Source organism: Tenrec ecaudatus, chromosome 6, assembly GCF_050624435.1.
Source record: "Tenrec ecaudatus isolate mTenEca1 chromosome 6, mTenEca1.hap1, whole genome shotgun sequence".
Lineage (NCBI taxonomy): Eukaryota > Metazoa > Chordata > Mammalia > Afrosoricida > Tenrecidae > Tenrec > Tenrec ecaudatus.
The window spans coordinates 113,896,525-113,912,404 of NC_134535.1; positions in this window are offsets into that span (position 1 = coordinate 113,896,525).

The window sequence follows — 15,880 nt, forward strand, 5'->3', positions numbered from 1 at the left end:
TCCACTGACCACCACTTCCACAGGTTTAGGCTGGTCACCGCTTGCCCCCCCTTCCATCTGGTCCCCAGCCCTCAGGGCCAGAACGAAGGCTCCTTTGAGACAGCAGTCTGCTCCTTCGGCCAGGCCTCAGGTTCTGGCTTCTTTTTCATTGAGGGGTTTATCTGTTTTAATTTGTTATTTGTTAAATGTTTTTCTTTATATAAAATACTTGATAGGTAAATCTATAGACACAGCAACCGGATTAATAGTTTCTTGGTGTTATGGCAGAGGAGATGGAGTGGAAATGGGAGTTTATAATGATGAGTACAAGAATGAGGAAAATGTTTGAAAACTGATTGTACAATTCTTCTTAATGTGATTGAACTTTTGAATGGTGTGATATGAGAATTATATGCTAATAAAACTGTGTTTTAGATTGATTTCAGAGACCCTGTAGGGTGAAGTGGGACTGCACCTGTAGGTTTCTGAGACTGCAGGCTTGTATGGCAATGTGCAGCTTAATTTTAATTCCAGGAATGGCTGGTGGGCTTGAACTGTGGGCCTTTTGGTTGACATCCCAATGCCTAGCCTACTGTGCCACCAAAGCTCAACAAGTTTGGTAAACTTGTCATCAATTAAAATGTACGTTATATGGCTATACATTGAGGTAGTGGATGGTGTTTGGTCCTCTGCTCATACTCTCAATACAAGAGCACTTTGTTCTAACAAACTGACATCTGTGATGCTCACCCTCTCGGCACAATCACTGAAGACAAAATGGGTGAATAAGAAAATGTGGTAAATAAAATAAATTGTGCCTGGCTATCAATATATACAGTATATTATATAGTATATTATAGATATATAGTATCTGGGGGGCTATCAATATATAGTATATATAGTATCTGGGGTCTTAATATATATAGTATCTGGCTATCAATATATATAGTATCTGGGGGCTATCAATATATATAGTATCTGGGGCCTGGCTATCAATATATATATAGTATCTGGGGTCTGAAGTTAAATAAGCAGCCATCTAGCAAAGAAGCAACAAATCCACATGGAAGAAGCAAACCAGCCTGTGCATTAGAAGACCCACAACAAACAAACAAACAAACAAAAGGCATATTGTTGAGAACAGGGGGTTCAGAGCAGAGAGCCAAAGCCCACTTGTAGGCAATGGGATATCCCTCACAGAGGGGTGCAGTAAAGCATCATTGCAACACACAATATTACTGAGGCTTCCTCATCCCCCAACTATCCTGACCCCAGTGTTGCCTTTCACTGCAGGCTAGACCAGAGCATGTACACAGGTACAGATAAGAGCTAAGAGCTCACAAAACATGGAATCCAAGAACAGGAATAGGAATAGTGATACCAGAAGGATAGGAGGAAGGTGGAGAGGGGAGGGAAAAAAGGGGAACCAATCGCAATGTTCTATACATAACCACACCCCCAAAGCTCCTCCAGGGGGAAGAAGACCAGAAACCATGGGGTAAGAGAGACAGTGATCAGTGTAAGATATGCAAATAATTATAATTCATTATTTATCAAGGGGTCATGAGGGTTGGGGGTGGAGGGCAGCAAAAAAGAGGAGCTGATGCCAAGGACTCAATAGAAAGTAAATGTCTAGAAAAGTATGATGGCAACATATGTACAAACATGCTTGATAAATTTGATGTATATGAGAGTTGTAAGAGCCCCCAATGAAATATTTTAATAAAACAGATTATATATAATTTAATGATCATGTTAATTAGCAAAAATACAATGGAATAGATTTATGGAATAAACAAAATTGAGTCAAAAAAAGAGGCAGTGGTGTTAACCAAACAAGAGGACGCTGCATATTTTAGAATCAGGAAAGGTGTGTGTCACCACTGTATCCTCTTGTCATATTTACCCGATTTATAAGCTGAGTAAATAATCAAAGAAGCTAGGTTATATGAGCAAGAATGTGGCATCAGGATTGAAGGAAGACTTAATAACCTACAATAGTCAGACGACACAACCTTGCTTGCTCAAACTGAGGAGGATTTGAGGCATTTGGTGATGAAGGATAAAGATTGCAGTCTGCAGTGTGGACTGCAACTCTAAGTAAAGAAGACAAAAATACTCATAACTGGACCATGATAAATGTAAAAAAAATAAAAAAGACATGTAAAGGATTTCACCATTGTCTAATCCACAATCTGTGCTCATATAAGCAACAATCAAGGAATCAAAAGACTTGTGAAACGGGGTAAATCTGGTTCACAGATATCTTTAGGGTGTTGAAAAGCTGGAGGGCACCTTGTGGAGTCAGGTGAGCCTGAACTATATCATGGTGGCTTGAATTGCCTCTTAAGCACCTGAAAGGTGGACATTCAATAAGGAAGACCCAAGAATAATTGATGTGTTTTAATAGGTGCGCAAACAAAGAATATTGAAAGTACCATGGAGTGCAAAAAACACAGACAAATCTGTCTTGGAAGAAGTACAGCAAGAACATCCTTAGAGACAAGAATTTTGAGATTTCATCTTACATACTTTGGCTATCTCGTCAAGAGAAGCCGGTCCCTGGAGAAGGACAATACTTGGTAAGGCAGAGGGGTGGTGAAAAAGAGGAAGATACTGAACGAGATAGATTGACACAGTTGCTGCAACAATGAGTTAAAGCACAGCAGTAATTGTGAGGATGATACAGGCTCGGGTAATGTGCAGCTTTGCTCTGCATAGAATAACTAGAGTACTATTTTACCATACAGTTGGTCATCATAACTTAGCCAAATAATATATAACGCTAACCATCACAAGGTTGAATTTAATTACGTTCAAAATACTCTATATTCTGTAATTTGTATTCAATTTCATGAGGCTTTTTTATGTTACTTGTCCACTCTGATAATTGGATTACTTCACTTGTAACATGGTAATATAAAGAATATCTAAAAGCAGAAGTTCTAAAGCATATCTCGTTATATTTTCATATTTATAATTATGTGTTCTAGAATTATTATTAAATATTATAATTTGACCTATAGATAGAAGGCATTTTAAAGATGTGAATGCGAGGAGTTGATATTGAAATAAAAACTACTTAACTCTGTGTTTTGTCTCATACCCCCTCTCTGCTTTTCCTGTGCTCTGTTCTTTTCCTGAGTACTATAAATCATTGCATTGGACATAGGAACTAACCAAGGGCACTCACACTGATAGGATTTATTATGGAAATCAATAGGATGAGCACATAAAGTGAGAGATGCTCAGGTATACATGTTCAATCAGGGTATTTTGCTGATTAGCACGGGAATGTTGACCTGCTTTGTTTCCAACCTGGGCCGATTCACCCCTCCGCAGGCAACCCGGTGTTCCCCAACTTCCAGAGGTCACCAAATCGATGCCGAATTTAGTGCGGACACCCAATTGGCATAGCACACTACAGCCCAGAACTCCCGGAATCAAGCGATCCTCCAGCCTCAGCCTCCGGAGTAGCTGGACTACAGGCGTGTGCCACGACGCCCGGCCAGTCCGGATAATTTACAATGCTTTTTTCAAGATTGATAATACATGCCCAAAGTGCATGCCATTTTGCTTGCTCTAAGTCTCAACCCAAAGACATTCCGCTCAAGTTCCAGGGGTGAGCAAAACCAGCTCCTCACATTAATTGATCAGATACAACCCATTCCAGTAAGCCTCAACCTCTGCTTCCATAACTCGACAGAGTTTGCTGTCGTGCCCAGCAGCACCCCACTCCACAAGCCCGAAGCACTCAGCTGCGCTTGCTCGATGGCCTGGGAAATCCATCACTCAAGCTCATGTTCTGGGTTCTGGTTCTGTGCTTACTGCCGTTCCTCTGGCGCGTGTCTGAAGCCACAGTTGTCTTCTGGGAAAGAAGTTTCATTGAGCACAGATCTCTGAATGCAAAGGACACCCTCCGTTCCTGGCTACTGCTTTTAGTAAAATCTTCCCTCCTGCTTTTCAGAGGGCTCATTTCATAACCACCAGCAGGGCGTGCACTATGAATCCTGTTGCCAGTTACTCATAGGTGAATCCTACCAGTGTCTTCCTCCATCTTTTTACCCAGACCCCTGTAGGAGAATGCTGCTTGGAAGTGAGGGAGAGTTTGGTTGAAAGAGCCACATTAAATAATCCACTGCCTTTGCACTAAGCTGACCACAATGGATTGTATTCAATGACATATGCATGTAAGTGGAACAGGGACAGCCTGTAAAAGTTATACAGTGCAAACGAAAGAACCTTTTAAATTATATTCCAACATAAATAAACTGGCTGATGTAAGTAAGTTATTTTCTATACTCAGTAAGGAGGAAAAGTTGGCACCCTTTTAATTTTGGATATGCTTTTTTTTCACATTGGAATGAGTCAGTAAAGTATCTAATGTAATATTAACCTACATAGTCTCACTGTCCTCAAGACGATTCCCACTCACAGCGACCCTGGAAGCTAGAGGAGATCTGCCCACGTGAGTTTCCAAGACTGCCGTGCCTCCTCAGACTGGCTTTCCATGTCAGAGAAGCTGGTGGTTTTCAACTGCTGACTTGGCAGTTAGCAGCCCAGCACACAGCCACCAGTTGTTTGAAATTGCTCATAGAATCAAATGTAAAGACCCTTAGAGGTCATGAAACCCTAACTTCTCACATTCAAACCAAAGGAGAGTTACCTTATATAATAAGGCCACGAGTCACAACAAAAGCTGCTATTGACCAGTTTCTGTCCAATCAATTCCGACTCCTGGCGCTTCCTTGTGTGGACAAATAGCCCTGCACTCTCTAGTTTTTAAGGGCTATGTTTTCAGAAGTACATTGGCAGACCTTTCTTTCAAAGCATCACTGGGTGGACGTAAACCCCCAACATTTGTGTTCACAGCTAAGTTCATCAAAGGGTCGCACCACCATGGTTCCGTTACATCATAGCACACCTCTAATTGCTAATAAAATTTACCTTAAATTGAGACCAAATACTGCATATACTCGAGTACAAGCTGACCTGAATACCAGCCGAGGCACCCAAATTTATTACAAAAAGTACATTAAAAAATGTGCTGTAAACCGTAGCTTATCCACGAGTATATATGGTAGGTTTTCTAACAGGACCACTGATGCATTTACTGCCGCACAAAGAGATTCACTCCTTTTCAGCACAGTAGTCTATTTGATATTTGAAAGTAACTTCAAAATCTCTCTCAGTTATTCTCTAATTACAAATCTAGGGTTCAAATGAATATTAAAAACAAACAAACCAAATTTACGGCCATAGAATTGGTTCCCACTCCTATTTGCTAGGCCATATGGAGTTAATTTTTACTTTCTTTTATTGATAATATAACAATAAATTGGTTATATTGCTAAAAATCAAACTCCCTATCATCGAGTCAATTTTGACTCACAGCGACCTTATAAGACAGGGTAGAACTGCCTCGATGGGTTTCCAAGACTGCAACTCTTTATGGGAGTAGAAAGCCTTGTCTTTCTCCCTTGAAGCAGCTGGTGGCTTTGAACTGCTGAGCTTGCAGTTATCAGCCTAACACATAACCACTATGCCACCAGAGCTCCTGCATATATTGCTGAAATGATTTATTATTGATGTGGTTAAGTAGAAAAAATACTGAGAAATAGAAGAAATTTTAAAGTATGGAAAATTGCTGGTATATTCGTTAAATTGCGATTCTATGTGTAAACTTCCAGTACATTAACACTGACATTTTGTCTTTTAAACAGTGCCAGGTAACGAAGGTCAACACAAGCAAGTGTTCTGTTTTGGGGCCTTAGTTAGAAGCACAGCGTACTTGGACTTCACAGCAGGGAAGTGTCAGGCACTGTTCTCCTCTGTGCTGCTTCTCTCTAAGTACTAGCTTGCAGCTGGCTCCAGCATATGGTAGTGTATGGAGATATTTTCTGGGGTCCACTGCTTCAATCACTATTAATGATTAATTACTGCACTCTGATGTCAGGGTGAGACAGTCAATGCTTCAGGTAAAATCCTTATCTCTAGAAAATGACAGCAGGCCAGCTTTTTTGAAAGCTGAGTTAACTTTGTATTTCTTTGGGTGATTTATCTGGTTTTTCTATTCACTTGTAAAGAGTATGGTGAAAAAAGATAAAATCTTCAAGTAGCAAACACCAAAAATGACAGGGGGAGTATTCAGCAGAATCGTCTATGATTGTCACTCACGATGGGAACAGTGCGGACAGATACACAATAACTGACTCTCTACTGGAAGCCAACCAAACCACTCTCAGTTGACATTCCAGGACATACTGGCTCTGAGCTGTGGAAAGAGTTTCCTGACAAGGTTCCCAGTAAGCAAATAAGAATAAGATGTAAAAAAAATGTTTTTTAAAGAATAAGATGTGATGGCTACCAATAAATGGTTTTGAATTCAATAGAACAAGATTCTTTAGTATGTATTATTAGGAAATTATAAAAGAAACAATCTAGATGCAACCTATATTAAAGTGGCAATTTTTTCATTGTTAATAGTTGTATGACACTTTGGATCCTTTATTGTTAAAAAAAAGTTACAATTAAAATAAAAAGTAAGTATTTGCTACCTGATTCTAGCACAAATTATGCAAGATGAAATATAAGCAATAGATCCTGAAAAATTCGGATCGCAATTTGGATCTGCAATTATTCAAATATCTGTGAACAAAATTTATAGCTATTTGTATTAATAAATTTTAATAATTGCTAGTCTATAACTTTTTGGCTTTTTAAAATGTACTAGTTCAGGGTTTTGGTTTCTTAATGATAATTACTTTGAAATAAACTAAAGGTATTCATAGGGAACTACAAGTATTTTTTAATTAGTTTATTCGGAACTCTTATGGATATTACAACAATAGACAATTCAATTAGACCTAGCGTAATTGTACAATTGCTGCTACCATAATTTTAAAAACATTCTTTCTTTGTGTACATTAAAAATATTAATAAATCATTTTATTTGAAGCTCATAACAATCCATACATCAATTGTATCAAAATCATCTGTACTTATGTTGCCATCATCATTTTCAAAACATTTTCTTTCAGTGTGAGCCCTTGGTATTAGTTCCTGTTTTATCCCTTTCTCCCCCACCTTCTCACCCTCATGGAGCCCTGACAAATTATAAATTATTATTTTTTCATATCTGTCTCCCTTCGCCCATGTTTCTGTTGTTCATCCCCCTGGGGGATAACTTATACATCAATCATTGTAGATGGTTCAGCTCTCCTTTATCCCCTCCCTCCTCCACATCTCCAGGAACTATTATTATTATTATTATTATATTTTTGCTATATCTTACACCTGTGGTTTATTCCCCTTCAGTGGGGTTATACAGTCATCGTTGCTATTGGTTCCCTCTTTTCCCGCTTGCCCTTCTCTCTTGTCATAGCCTAATGGAATCATTGCTCCCATTACTATGTACCTACTGTGGTAGTTACACAATCTGGTGTCAATTTTGGACTTGAGAGGATTAATAGTGAAGGGGTGGAGTCTAGTCTGTCAATCGGGTTAAAGCCAATGAGGCCTTTGTATGAGGATGGCTTTATTCTGAGAATTCTGGGAACCTGCTGTATTTCATCCCAGGAGTGAGAGACACACTCTCTCTCTGGTCACTTCCTGTGAGACCTCCCTGAGGGGAAGCTACATGGACCTTCCTGATGCAGTCCTGGAAGCTGGAGTAGCCACGTGGAGACCCCTGGCAGTGCTGAGATCTTACAACTCCACTGGATCCAAAGAATTTCTACCCACAGGTCTATGATTGCTCTGCATTCGGTGTCATTGTATGTGCTTTGTGAGTCTGAAGTGGACTTTATAGACTTCTATCAGACATATGGCCTAATATTGGATTTATGGCTTGGATTGGACTGGGTTAAGATGCTTAATTACCATTTATATAAAACTCGTTCTTATACACATATGTGTGTCTATGAATTTGCTTCTCTATTCTACCCAGACTAGCACATCTGTCTTGGATTTCATGTATCAAAAGATTTATCATATCTATGAACATATGTGAGTCTCCTAAGGTAAAACTAGGACCATAATAGTAAAGGGAGGAAATATTAAAGACCTAGAGGATAGTTATATGTTTCATTAATGCTGTACTGCACTCTGGATATACCATCCCTTCCATGTGTCTCTTCTGTGATGGCCTGTCCAATTATCTTACAGGTAGGTTTTGGGTCTCCACTTTGTCTATGCTCCTTCATGTCAATGTGACTTCTTGTTTTTTAACTTCTTATACCTATTCCCATCAACACCTCCTGATTACACAGGTTGGTGTGCTTCTTCTATGTGGGGCCCTCGCTAGATGAGAGCACTACTGGAGCTACAGTTGGAGACTGTGGCAGGGCTAGTCTGCCCACAGGGGGGCAAACCAAGAGGGGAAACAATAGACCAGCAAAGCCACAATTCTGAGGAATCTCAAATGTAAACTCTGTCTTAGGGGGCAGCGCTTAGCACTTCATCTGACCTGGTTGGGGGCTATTCATATAGGGGCCATGCTGTAAGTATAAAGGTGTAATGGGGTGGGGGTGGGTTAATGAACCATTCCACCCTTGACTGCAGGATGAGCAATGGGGTCTGTGTAGGAGGTGTGCCTCTCAGGCAGGTTCACTGAGGACTAAAAGTGTTTAAGTGTTGCTAGTAAGTGGATCCTGGGAATCCCTGAACGAAAAGGGGATTGGACTGATAGATTATAACAGAATCTGCTCGTTATTTAACAGAGAGACTCATCTAATCTGGGTCAGGACAGCACTTAGACTTGAAGCTATTTGAATGATCTCTCTTTATCTTTTTCTTCATTTATGTTTGGTGTCTATCTATATAAGCTAGGCATCATACGCATCTCCAAGAGACAGCAATGGGACAGATGGTTGTAGTGGGGACAAGGGAGGTAGGCATGAGAGAAGAGGATTAGGGGGGGCAATGAGTCAATAAGGACAGGGATGGGGGAATAACAAGGGATCTAAAATTGATGGTAAAGAGGGTGTAGTGATCCTAGTTGTGTTTGATCAATTGAAATGTATCCAAGAGGTATTATTGAGAGATGAACAATTAGTGAACATGATAGTGGGGCAGGAGAAAAGAAAAAGAGGAAAGAACAAGAAAGTAAAAATAATATATAAGTATAAATATAGATATGTGTATGTGTAAATATATAAAGATAGGTGTGTTTCTCTCTCTCTGTGTGTGTGTGTGTGTGTTAAAAGAAGTAGATGGCCTTTGGTTCTCTACTTAAATCTTACCTCAGTTCAAGAACAAGAATGATATGTAGCATTGTGTGATACTCACCTTCCCAACATGAAACTACCCTAGTTCCCTGAGCTGGAGAAGCCACATGGACCTACCCTGATGCAACCACAACTCTGATACCTGAGAAGCCATGTAGAGACCCCTGCCAGTGCTGAGATGCTTTACAACATCACTGGAAACAAAGACTTTCTACCCACTGGTTTGTGATAATCCTGCATTTGGCTTCATTGCATGTGTTTTGTGAGTCTGAAGAGGACTTTCTAAATTGGTATCAGACATATGGACTAATATGAGACATGGCCTTGAACTGGACTGCACTGTGTTGGGATGTTTTCTCAATGTTCAATTCCTCTTGTATATAAACCTCTCCCTTATATACATATGTGTGCTTATGAATTTGTTTCTCTAGTCTAACCAGACTAACACAGTTTCCAGAATACCACCAATTTATAAATGGGTTATCTTTAAAATGTGCATTTATTCATTTATTATTTAAAACTCAGGAGTCATTTTTCCTTTTAATAATGTTATGTATTTTTGTTAGATTTACTGGTTAGACTAACAAAATGCCTTTTAAAATGGAGAAAATTCAGGTTAACAATAAGAAGTAGAGTGACAAAAATTCTATAAGACTGGTGACATAATTGGTTACACATTGGGCTGCTCACAGCAAGGTTAGCAGTTCAAAATCACCAACTACTTGGGCGAAGAAAGATGAGCTTCTACTCTCATAAAGATCTAGAGCCTGGGCAACCAACTGGAGCAGGCCCTCCCTGTGTTACAAGAACAGGCTCAAAAGCAGTGAGGTTTTTGGTGTGGGGAAGACAAGGTGTGATATTGCAACCCTAAACCTAGTCTCACGTAGAGTTGCCTTTTTCTGTTTGTTTTGCTTTTAAATATAATCTATGCTTTCATTGGTAATTCTGTCATCATATCTCTCCCATTCCATGCTCCCAGCAAGGAATAAGATTTGCCTGAGTTTTGCTTCTCTCTCAATTCATAATACAGATGTTGATGGCAGAAGTTAACATTCAGCCTCACACTTTTAAATGTGTAAGGGTTATGTATGAGACATGTGGGTGCCTCTGAAGTGCACTTCTATAACTAAACAAAATCAATGTTTATTCACAAAATACGTATTCATGCATTTTACAAAAAAATAAGGAAGAATTACAGAAACACTTGAAAATAATGTTTCCCTTTTTACTGGATAGAATCTTGGCTAGGGAGCTATAAAAAAGTTTTTAAAAATGGAGACAAATCCCATAATTTAGTAGAAGTTCTGTCTGTTTTTATTATAATATTCTCCCTAATATTTAAGTATTTAAAAACTTGTTCAAAAATTATGAAAGGTAAATTACTCTTTTGAAATCTCAATTTTAAATGGTTTAAATCTTTGGAATCCATTGTAAAACACGATTTATAATTTTGAGGGCAAATTAGTGAGCTCCCATTGATGTCAGAAAGATGGAATTCCAAAATGCAAAACAGCTTATACAAATTGAATCATTTGACATATTATGAACCATTTCAAAGTTTCTCACAAGGCTGTTGTTTTGAATAACCACAAGGTACATTCTGGGTTTTTGTTAAGAGCACACACACACAAAAGTGTGAACAAGTGGGGAAAGAAATGCATTTGGGGAATACCTATTATAAAGGAATAACGGAAGGCTTGTGGAAAAAAGCTTACTAATGAGCTATACGACTTTTGATTCTTGTTAAGAAATGCCATGCAATTACAAGACAGGCAAGCACAGTATCTAACCACAAGTATTTCATATAAGGTCACCAAATTCATTCAGCCTTTTTTATACCCCCAAATAGAAACATTCCAATTTCATTTGGTTGGTCTGGTGTATTTAGATCCCCAGTTTAATGAGGCCTGAAGAGCCCAAGTAGTCATGTTATGATGAGTTAACACCACAGCTTTGATTGCTCGCCATCCAGATAGCAAAATCCCTAATATCATTTTATGGGACTTAAAAGACATTAAACTAAAGATGATTGCTGCTCTATAAAATGCTAGAACAGTTTTCCATATAGTGTATATATGCAAATGCAATATACCATCTCAACGCCCGGTGCCCATAGTGAGTCTCCCTTACAGCTGAGGTTGAATAATTATTATTGGTTTACAAGCCTTTAAATCTTGCACTTTGTGCAACTAAGACAGAGCTAAGCTTTCAAAGGAAAGAAAAATAGAAGAATAAACCCTGATATACAGACTATCTTATTCCAAAGCTTCTCCTTATTTTACAAGGTATCCTTACCCATTTGAAATAAATTAATAATACATCCCGAAGACACTGCATATGGACTGAAAATTACATAGGAATCTTCGGAATGTCCAATATTTCATATACCTCTCATTGCTTCAGAAAGTTATTTGGCTAGGGATGAGGGATTCACAAGGGAAGGGAATTATAATCTAAAAGTACAAACTTCAGTGAGTATCTACTGTAGGGACATTTAATTTCTAGCTTTTAAGAGCAGCAATAAATGTGTAAATCATTATTTCATCAACCACGCAGGAGCCTCCAAATTAAATGCACTCTTAGAGTTACGAATGTCAGTAAAAACACCTCAGACTTGTAGGGAATTTTTGTGAATTTCATTTGCTTCCCAAATGAAAATATGTATCAATCATTTTTTCCTGTTTTTCTACAAATTACTTATAAACAGAATTACATAAGGAAACCATGAACTGTTCACAATGTCAGGTTTGAATACATAGCTATAGAACAGCTACTTAATTATAAGAAATGTCTTCTCCTCCCCTTCTTCCTTGTGATATGCTCAGTAAAGTTCCCTTATGGTTTTCTCTACTTTTATCTGCCTTCTTTTCATGGATATGAGGACAACCATGACAATCATATTTTATAGTGGCATGTTCTATAATGCACTGATGTGTAAAATAGGTTTACTGTACTCAAAGCTGTTCTTTACTGAAGAGACTGTGTCACCATTACTTGGCTATAATGATAGACAAAACTCAAAATAGTCATACTTTAGATGCACATCATAAATTGGGATACATATCTGTACTACCCAACTTTGCCAAACTCCTTTCTCCCTTTTCTCCCTGGGATAGATTCTCTGAACAATTTTTTTTCTTTACTAATAGGAACTTAATTTCTATTTTTCTTGTCAGCTTTCTTTATTTTACCTTGACTATTATTTTAATAGGGAATTATATTCATTCTGAGGTAAATAAAATTAAAAGGTGAAATGTTTTCCCTCTTTTAAACCATCTCTTTCCTGAAACAAAGTGAACAATGCTCTATATTTAAATTCAACTATATTGGATTGGATTGGATGCCTCTAGAATGTGAAAATAGTAAATAATCTAGATTGTATATAAATATTAATGTTTATAAATCTCTATATCTAACAAAATACCGAGAGAGTTTATGGTAAAAAAGAGTCAATATGTATATGTGTATATATATATACATATATATACTTTTTCACAGTATTTCAGAACTCTTGAAGTCAGAGGAAAAAGAGGTCAGAGCATAGAGAAAAGAAGACTCTTTGTTAAGGAATTAACTGTCTAGAAGATGAGTTATGTGCAACCTTCTCACAGGCTGTTGGAAGGTAGGGCTTCCGTGGTATAGCCAGCTCTGCATTAGGCACCAGGAAGACAAATTTGTCTCCTGCATGAGAAATTCTGAAACAAGATTCTGATGCTGTGATGGAGGGTTTGAAAAGAACCCCATTTGACGTCAATGGATCTAAATTTTAAAAAAATAATGTTTGGAAACTGATTGTGGTATGAAATGCACAATTCTGCTGGATGTAAATGGACTAAGGAATGATTTTACATGTGTATTAATCCCAATTAATTAAAAATAAAGTGAAGGGGGGAAATGAGTGGAAGAAAGAGTGGGGGAATGGTAGAAAGTGAACACTGTTGTAGTTTAGGAATGAAATTTCTGAATGTGTTGTGATGAAAGGTGAACGTTTTCTCGTGGGCCAGGATTATATTGCGTCCTGCCTAAAAGAGAATCCCAACTGATAGAGACACACAAAACAAAACACACTGCCATCATGTCAATTCTGATTTAGGACAGAATCGAACTTCCCTAGTGAGTGTCTAAGATTAACTATGCATGGGGGTAGAGAGCCTGGTCTTTCTCCCACGGAATACTTGGTAGGTTTGAGCTGCGGACCCACATGGTAAGCAAGTCCACACACAAGCACCCTGGCACCAGGACTCCTAATACACAAAGAGAGCCTAACAGAAGGATGCTGGAAGAGAGACTCTCCATCATGAACGAGACTTCAGCACTCATGCAGAAGGGATTTTCAGGAGAGAGGATTACAGTCTCCCGGGAATTATCAAAAAAGCAAAGGAAGAGAAGTCACAGGAAGACGGAAACTGTAATCTCTTCTAGGGTCAGAGAACCCAAATTCTGCTGATAGGAATGCCAATCTAATTAAAGCCTTTCCTGTGGCTTGCAATTTCTTGTTTTCTGGTTTTGACTCGGTACAAGCTTTAAACTGGTTATCAAAGGAGTGCATGGGGATGAGGTGGTATTTTTATTTTAACCTTATATTGTGTATTAGTTGAAAGTTTACAGAGGAAATCATCACTCTGTGCTCATCAATTCATACATAACTTATTGTAATTCATCCACTTGTGTTATCATTTATCCCTCCTCCTACCTGCATTTTCCTTTACAGTTCCTCCTTCTTTCCCAACTCTCTGGAATTTGTCCTTGAGAAATCTTACTGTTCGCCTTTAAGTGGTTGATTCTTCTAGGATAAGAGTGGTTTTGTTCCAGATGTGAAGTGTGACTAAAGACCATGAGCCTGGTGTCTTATAGTTTCTAGTCTTGTTCCACATTTTTCTCTTATGTTTCCCAGAACATTTTTCTCCCATTGCCCCCAAAACTTTCTATTGTGATCCTTATCAGAGCAGTAGTTGTGAAAGGGGGCACAGTATAATTTTTCTAGTCTCAAGGTACTAGAAACAGATGTTTGTGTTGTTCATTACTTTGATAGACTAAATATTTTAATATGTGTTTCAATTTTTATTACACTCCTTTCCGCTGGATGGGAACACACCAATAGGTATTCCACACATGCCGATTCTCTAGCTTGTAAGACCCAACCAGCTAAGTATGCTTCTTAACATTGTCCTTGTGCACTATGTCATGCCAACTGATATTGGTGTACCCTGAGACTATGGTCCTATCTCTTGGCCCCAAGGACTCATTCTTTCAAGGTGTGTGATTATGCCTAAAAGAAGGTTTTCATAAACTTACGGGCTCTATACATCACCAGATTCCTAGATGCATTTCCTATTGTTAGGTGCTGTTGAGTTGGGCAACTCAATGACCATATGTACAATAGAACAAAACATGCTAGTCCTGTGCCAGCCTCACAATTATTCCTATGTTCGGGCCTAGCATTACAACCACTAGTCAATACATCTCAACAAGGGCCTTCCTCTTCTTTGCAGTGCCTCCATTATGCCAAGCATGAGGTCCTCCTCCACGAACTGGTATCTCCTTCTAACATGTCCCAGAGTAATTGAGGCAAAGTCTTGCTGTCCTTGCCTCTAAAGGACCATTTTGGCTGTACTTTTTCCAAGATAGATCTGTTTGCTTTTTAAAAAATCCGTGGCACTTCCAATATTCTTTACCCACATTATCATTCCAATGTATAATTTTTCTTCAGTCTTCCTTGTCCATGGGCCAACTCTAATATGTCTATGAAATACTATGAAAATGCAAAGTAATAAGGCTTGGATTAGGCACACCTTAGTCCTCAAAGTAATATTCTTGATATTTAACCACTGAAAGAGGGCTCGTGCAGCGGTGTCCTCAGGGCAATATGCCTTGTGATCTCTTGACTGCTGCTTCCATAAACACTGATTATGAATTCAAGAAAGATGAAATTATGGACAAATTCAATCGTTTCTCTATTTACTGTGATGCTCTCCATTGGTCCAGTCGTGAGGATTTTGGTTTTCTTTAGGTTGAGCTGTAATTCACGCTGAAGGTTGCTGGCTGGCTTCAAGTCTTCCTCACTTTCAGCAAGTCAGGTGGTCTCATGTGCGTAGCACAGGTTGTTAACAAGTCTTCTTTCGATACGAATGCATGAGGCATTCTTTCTATAACCCAACTTCTGTGATTATTTGCTCAGCATAGCAATTAAATAAATACGGGGACAGGATACAACCCTGATGGATACCTCTCCTGATTTTCAAACATCTCGTCCTTGCTTTGTTTGCACAACTACTTTGACCCATGACACGTGCCATGTGAGCAAGTGGAGCATTCTGGGATCGTTATTCTTCTCAAGGCCACACAAAGTTGGTAATGATCCACACAGAAGAATGTCTTTACATAGCCAACTAAAAATAGTAAACACGTTGATAGTATTTTCTTTTGTCAGTCAAGATCCATTGGACATCACTATTTCCTTTTCTGGATCCTTCCTGAACCTTTGACAGTTCTCTGTCAATGTGTTACTGCAACTGTTAATGGATAATCTTCAGCACTCTTTTACTTGCATGTGATATCAATGATATTGTTTTATAATTTGAGTCACTTTTGTATAATTATTAAATACTTTTATTAGAGGCTCTTACATCTCTTATCAAAATCCATACATTCATCCAGTGTGGCAAGCACATTTG